Raw genomic sequence first — 6338 nt, forward strand, 5'->3', positions numbered from 1 at the left:
CCATCTGAAGCATTTTCCATTCAGCTCTCTCTAAAAAAGAGGTAAACGCAGTTGTAATATTTAACATCTTTGGGCTATCTAGAACACAGCACAATTCATACTATGAAGACATACATTGTTGAATCCTTTATGGGTTCATTTCTATCCAAAATTTAAGATGCATTGTGAACATTCTCATCAAATAGAGTGGAACCACTCACCTTTTTCTCTAAGCTCAGTAAAATTGATCTCTGCAAGTCGATCTCTTCACTTCCAGTATATGCACAAAATATCATTCTGAAATAACATTCGGATGTGTTTGCTATTTCATAAATCTTCCTCCAGTCTCCATCGTTGTATTTCTGAAATAATCATGCTGCACAAAGAAACACTAAGTTATGCGGTCATTCAAAGTACACCTCGAATCGGATCTATCACCTATTGTAAACAAAAAAGCATCATCCCTCAAATTGAAGCATATGGCAAACACTTTTTGTATCCCTCTAATCGAATCTATCACCAACAAACTAAGAATTCAGGCCAAATACCTTAAATATCTCAGTCTGGTCTTTCCGTGGATGGAACCAATGGCTCTTATATTTGTCCTTCAACTTACAATACTGCGTCAACAACAAAAAAAATTTAAATGCTCCTGACAGAACAGGAAAGCCTAAACATGCAACTCTGTTGGTAGCAGTCGGCGTCACTGACACCATTGTTTTGATCACAAAAGATATAATTGACAAAATCAGTTTGCTGCTTTCCACTACCAACTGTATATTTCGCACACAAGTTCTTACCGGAGAGTTGAAGTGTATTGATTTCTGCACTCCTTGCTCTTGAGCTCATTCCCGCTCATCAAATGCTGCACTGTCCTCTTGCAATTGCCTTTGTCCCTTACAAGTGAATCATGCTCTTGCTTCAGCAACAACTACACCGGCTCCTTGGAGGCCATCCAGCGCGACAAAGCGGGATGCAGGACGACATCTGGATGCGCCGCTCTAGATCTTCTTGGCGGTGGCGCCGCCGGCAAGATGGGCAGACCGTGGGGCTGGACGACGGAGAAGCGCCGGTGCGGGGCATGCGTGTCATGTGCCGCGGCAAGGCGAGGCGTTGCGGGCGGGAGGGTGGCGCTGACGTGAGGCGCGACCATCTGTCATAGCGGATGCGGTTGCGCAGAGGGAGCAGCATAGGGCGGCGAGGCGCCGACGAAAGAGAGGAAGCAACGACGGAGTCGAGGGCGGCGACCCGCTCGTAGGAGAGGACGGTGGCTAGATGGGAGAGGCGGAGGAGCGGCGTGCAACAGCCGGCCGGCGGCTAGATGGGAGAGGCGAAGGAGGGGAAGAGGAGACGTGCGTGAGGCGCTCGGGGGGAAGTTACAGTAAGGATGAAAGGGTATGGGATTAAGTTTTTTTTTTAGCAACCGTACGGGATTAAGTGTGATGTATGGGATTAGTGGATCGTTGTTTTCCTCAAACACGTGGAGTGGCATGGTGGGTAATTAGAGCGTAAAACACGTTTGATAGATTGAAGTGATCTAGACCATAAGATCACATTATTTGATGGATGAGATGAATTGGTTCTCCGCTCTTTCGTGTTTTTATAGGGGTATAGTAGATGCACACTATATTCAAGAAAAAAAATGTTCTAAAAAAAGGTATGTTCTCGGCACAAGTTGTTTTCTTGTGCGGGAGGGATAGTAGATGCTAGTATTGATGGATTCGGTGACAGATATGGTTCACGGTGTTCTCTATTATATACTCTCTCTGTTTCACAATATAAGTACATTTTTTTGAGCTAACATAGGTGGAAAAACTTTCTTATATTATGAGACGGAGGAGTATGTGGAATGGTGGTGCTGAATACTGATCCCCGGTGATATGGTAGTTATAGATGACGGAGAAGAAGACTAGCATACCAAGTTCATGCTTGATCACTCGAGCTCGATCTCCATACGAAGTACACGATCTTCGGTCTTCTGCAAACTTATTGGCTCGTTCCCCTACTATGGAATTCACGCATGTGATAGTCGAAAATATGTCTACATTGTAGGTTCATATGTGATTCATGAAATTTTGAAGGATTTGGAAGCGAAACTGAAGAGGAAACAAATTTATACCCCTATATAGTGTGCTAATAACTTTGAAAGATGGTCGTTGGATGAAGCCAATCTGACAGTGCAGAGATGACAAATCCAAGTAATACTGGCCGTTGGATACCATCTACATTCCACTAGATTTTACCACATGTACAATCTAGAAGACTCTATGATTGAACTTAAGCATAATGCTCAAACCTCAAAACACAAGCATTTCTCCTTTGTTCTAGAATCTTTCGTATCATAATTATCTAAACTTTTTTTTCTAAATGAATTGCCATTATTTATTTTTACTTTATGCTTTACAATGCACAATTTCATGAATCTTAAAATAAATTAACTATTTTATAAAAACTATTGATTTTAAATGAGATGAACTATAAGAATTAAATGAACATCTACATCATGTATATATGACTCAAAGCTTACATTGCTATAGTGTGGTATTTATTCATAATTTGGTTGCCGAATCTCATGCGTGCAATGCACGTGTACCTTAGTACTCCCTCCGTCCTGAAAAACAAAAACATGTCGCACGCGCAGTACAGTGATGTTTTTGCGGAAAAGCCCTTGAACTTCTAAAGCTCAGACAAATTAGTCCCCATCTCGTTCTTCCTCCTCCGTCCGTCGCCCGCGCGGCGCCATGGCCAGCCGCCCGTTGCCCGAGCAGGTCCTGCTCTGCCGACGAGCCCGCCCAGGAGGCCGCCCACAACAGGCCATGCGCCGCCGACGAGCCCGCCCAGGAGGACCTCCGCTGCCTACCCACGAGCAGGGCCTCCGCCACCCACCGCCGTTGCGCTGGTCCACTTTGCCCCCGATTCCGCCGTCCACCGCCGCCACGCTGGTCCAATTTGCCCCCAATTCTACCGCCCACCGCCGCAGCGCTGGTCCACTTCGCCCCCGATTCGGCCGCCGCGCTGGTCCACTTCGGCCGCCGGCTACTGGTGGTGGTGGTTGTGGTCGACGGCCACTAACCCGCCCAGGAACAGGATCTTAGTAAGATTGTGATCTCTTCGTACTGCTGTAAACAAAGATTGTAAGAAGATATTAGTAAGATTGAGATCTTACTAACTATTGTTGCATGAGTATTACTAAGATCTTACTGATTGTTGTTGAGCATTCTGTACAACAACAACAACATTGATTTCAAATTCGTTTACTGAATTTAAATGACGGGACTAACAGAATTTGCTCATGATCAGAAACTGCTGAAAATGCAGTGCCTACACCATTCTATACCAACCACACCACAATTCAGAGAAAAATGAAGCACAGAGCTACTCCCGACACACCACAATTTACACAGGATCCACCACATTTTGGAGTAATTTGCAGTAAGGAATTGACAGCACTAAACATCTTGGAATTGACCTGCGAAGAAGATGCCGCCGCTACCGTCGAGCTTGCAAGGGGGAGCCTTTGCTCTTGTCGTCTGGCTCGTCGCAAGGAGGAGTACATAGTTTCAGACAATACGTATACCTGCGACTGGAAACGCTGCTGGACCCCATGGAAGAACTGCTCCTCTGATGGAGTACCTGAAAACACCCAGTTGTGTAAAGCCCAGTTCTGTACCTGAAAATTCAGATTGTGAAGAATTTCCAATCAAAGTCCATACGAAATTCCAATCAAAGTACTCCAACTTAAATGATTCTGAATAAAACAAGGTTCAGAACTAACAAGGTTCAGAAATGTTGTCTCCAACTTAAATTCAGAATTCTACTCCTTACAGCACACCAGCGACAGATCTTGACATACCGGCACACCCATCTCCTCAAGCTCCTGCACGCACATAATCGATCACTTCCCCCAATCACTACGGCATACCGCATCCAAGGAGTCATACTCAGCTCGATTTGGTACCTTCTAGAGCGACTCACCGGCGGAGCACGCCTGCTCGACGCCCTGCTTGGCGTCGGCACTCACCAAGGTCGGACCTTGACGAACAGCTCCATGGCGTCCGTCTCCTGACGAGCAGGCGCGGATCTGGCCGCCACCATGGCCTGCTCGATGGCGGACATGGATGGAGGCAGCAGGGAGGAGCTCACCATGGAGAAGGAAGGAGGGCACAAGCCATGGCGACGAGGGACTCAAGGAAGGGGCAAAGCCGTTCCTTGAGCTTCGCGGGGGAGCTGTGGCGCGGCGGAAGCAGTATTTGCAGGGTAGGGAGGAGAGAACTAGGCGGGGGAGCTGCGCGGGCGAGCTGCGGCGCGGCAGGGCGGCGCGGGGGAGCCGCGGCTCGGCGTGGGGGAGCTGCTAGGCGTCGCCGGCAAGTGGGCGAGCGACCGAGCGTGGGCGAGCTGCGCAGTCGGAGGGGAACGGGGACTGCGGGTTCTGTCGGTATAAGATGGAGGGGTTTTCTGCAAAATGTAAGCTGCGACATGAATTTCGGGACGGAGGGAGTACTACTTAGTACAGGATCCAAATTAGGCACGGATTCAACGCCGGGAGTGATGTGGGCATGCTCCTATTTTGCTTTGGTGGCGACGGTGTCAGTCTGTAATCCTCGCCCAGAAGAGGAGTGAAAGGTCATCAGTGGTGGGCATGGGACAGTGAGTGGGAAGGCCCTCCCAGTCATACCATCTTGCTCGTGTTCCCCTATTTTAGAAAGATAGCTCTCTCCGATTTCATTGAAAAGAAACCATAGTGTCTTTGTTACAAACTACATGAAATAATTTGTGGAAAACAGGAGACACCTGCTGAACCTAAACTCTCATGACTTTTGGGCATCCACAAACCTGATCCTCAAAATATCATGAGAAGGAATGCTCGGGAAAACTAGGTAGCAATTCAGACACTGCCTCTATACCCACAGCCCTCGGAGTTTGTTTGGCAAGTATATACTACCTTCGATCCATAATAAGTGTTTCAGTTTTGAACTAAGGTTGGACTAACCTTAGTTCAAAGCTGCGACACTTTTTTTTAAAACCCCTCCCATATATTAATTAACTTAAAATATTCATACAATCATCCGTTACAAATTCAGCCACGCAGGCCGGAAAACTATTAAGAAGCACACCATCGGACCTATTATCAAAGTTGAACTTCGCAATCTCATGCACCGCCCTATTAGCCCTTCTGTTAATCTTGGATATCTTGCAATTTATCATTATTTTGGCTAAACTCAATGCTTCTATCTTTAGATCCACCAGAGGAGACCTATCTAGAAGATCATTTCCAAGGAAAGAAGCCACAAAAGAACAATCCGTTTCTAAAATGATGGCCTTGTGGAGAGTAATACCAATGTACAGCCCCGCGAGGGTCGCTTTCAGTTCCGCTTCATCCGCGCTATTGCACACCCCGATATAATCCCAGGACGATATGATAACTTCTCCAGTATGGTTCCTGGCCACAACGCCCACACTTGCAGCCCTTAAAACCTCCACATAACTTGCATCAACATTAATCTTAATGAACTCCGTAGAGGGAGCCTGCCAAGTCACAAAATTCTTTCGCATATCATTAGTAAAATTTAAGCCATCCACCCTCTCTTTACCTTTGATGCTAATCTCCATCTTGACATTGGGATGACAGGACGAGAAGGACGTCTAGTAATTCTGAATGAACCTCACCAAGTCGGAGATTTTTTTCCTTTCCCTTATCAAAAATCAAATCATTCCTTAGATGTCATGCCCTCCAAAACATGAATATAATTTGCTCACACACCGGCGGCCTTATTTGATCCAATAAGACAAGTAACCAATCCGGCCCCGTAAAATTGAAAAACACTTCATATGGTAAATTCCATACCTCCCTTACCGCCAAACGTAACGCACGAGCCTTAGGACAACTTACCAGTGCATGAAAAACAGATTCATCTTCTACGCCACAAATCGAGCACAGACCAATGGTAGTTTGGTGGTGTTTAACTCTGTTAACTTGAACCTCCAAACTGTGTGTCGCAGCACGCCATGCAAAAATTCTGATTTTCTAAGGGACCTGAGCCTTCCAAATAATATTCCATAGCCTCCTTTCCCCATTAGCAGCACCACTTGAACTCCCTAACTCAATCATAGAGTCCTTAAGTTTGAGCGCCAACTTATACGCACTTTTAACTGAGAACAACCATTTTTCTTGTAGTCCCAAGCAATGAAATCTCCCTCACCAACAGTCAGAACACGCAACTTTAAAATTTCGTCAGCATCATGTGGAAAGAACAGATGCCAAATAAGATTCTCATCCCATCTTGTTAAGCCACTAATGAATAATTCAGACACACCTTTGAGTCTGGTTCTATTCTTTTTTGCAGAAATTTGAAGAGCCG

The 6338-nt window shown here is 46.1% G+C and overlaps 1 long non-coding RNA gene across 1 annotated transcript; it reads right to left on the reverse strand.

The window, feature by feature from the left end:
- Positions 1 to 2481: 2481 nt before the first annotated feature.
- Positions 2482 to 4475, reverse strand: LOC123113489 (uncharacterized). The gene is made up of 4 exons (XR_006456054.1): positions 3938 to 4475; positions 3755 to 3856; positions 3449 to 3649; positions 2482 to 3098 (listed from the first exon to the last, which is right to left on the reverse strand). It is a non-coding gene; the product is annotated as an uncharacterized lncRNA (long non-coding RNA).
- Positions 4476 to 6338: the final 1863 nt, after the last annotated feature.

This window comes from Triticum aestivum, chromosome 5B (genome assembly GCF_018294505.1).
Source record: "Triticum aestivum cultivar Chinese Spring chromosome 5B, IWGSC CS RefSeq v2.1, whole genome shotgun sequence".
NCBI classification, from domain to species: Eukaryota; Viridiplantae; Streptophyta; class Magnoliopsida; order Poales; family Poaceae; genus Triticum; species Triticum aestivum.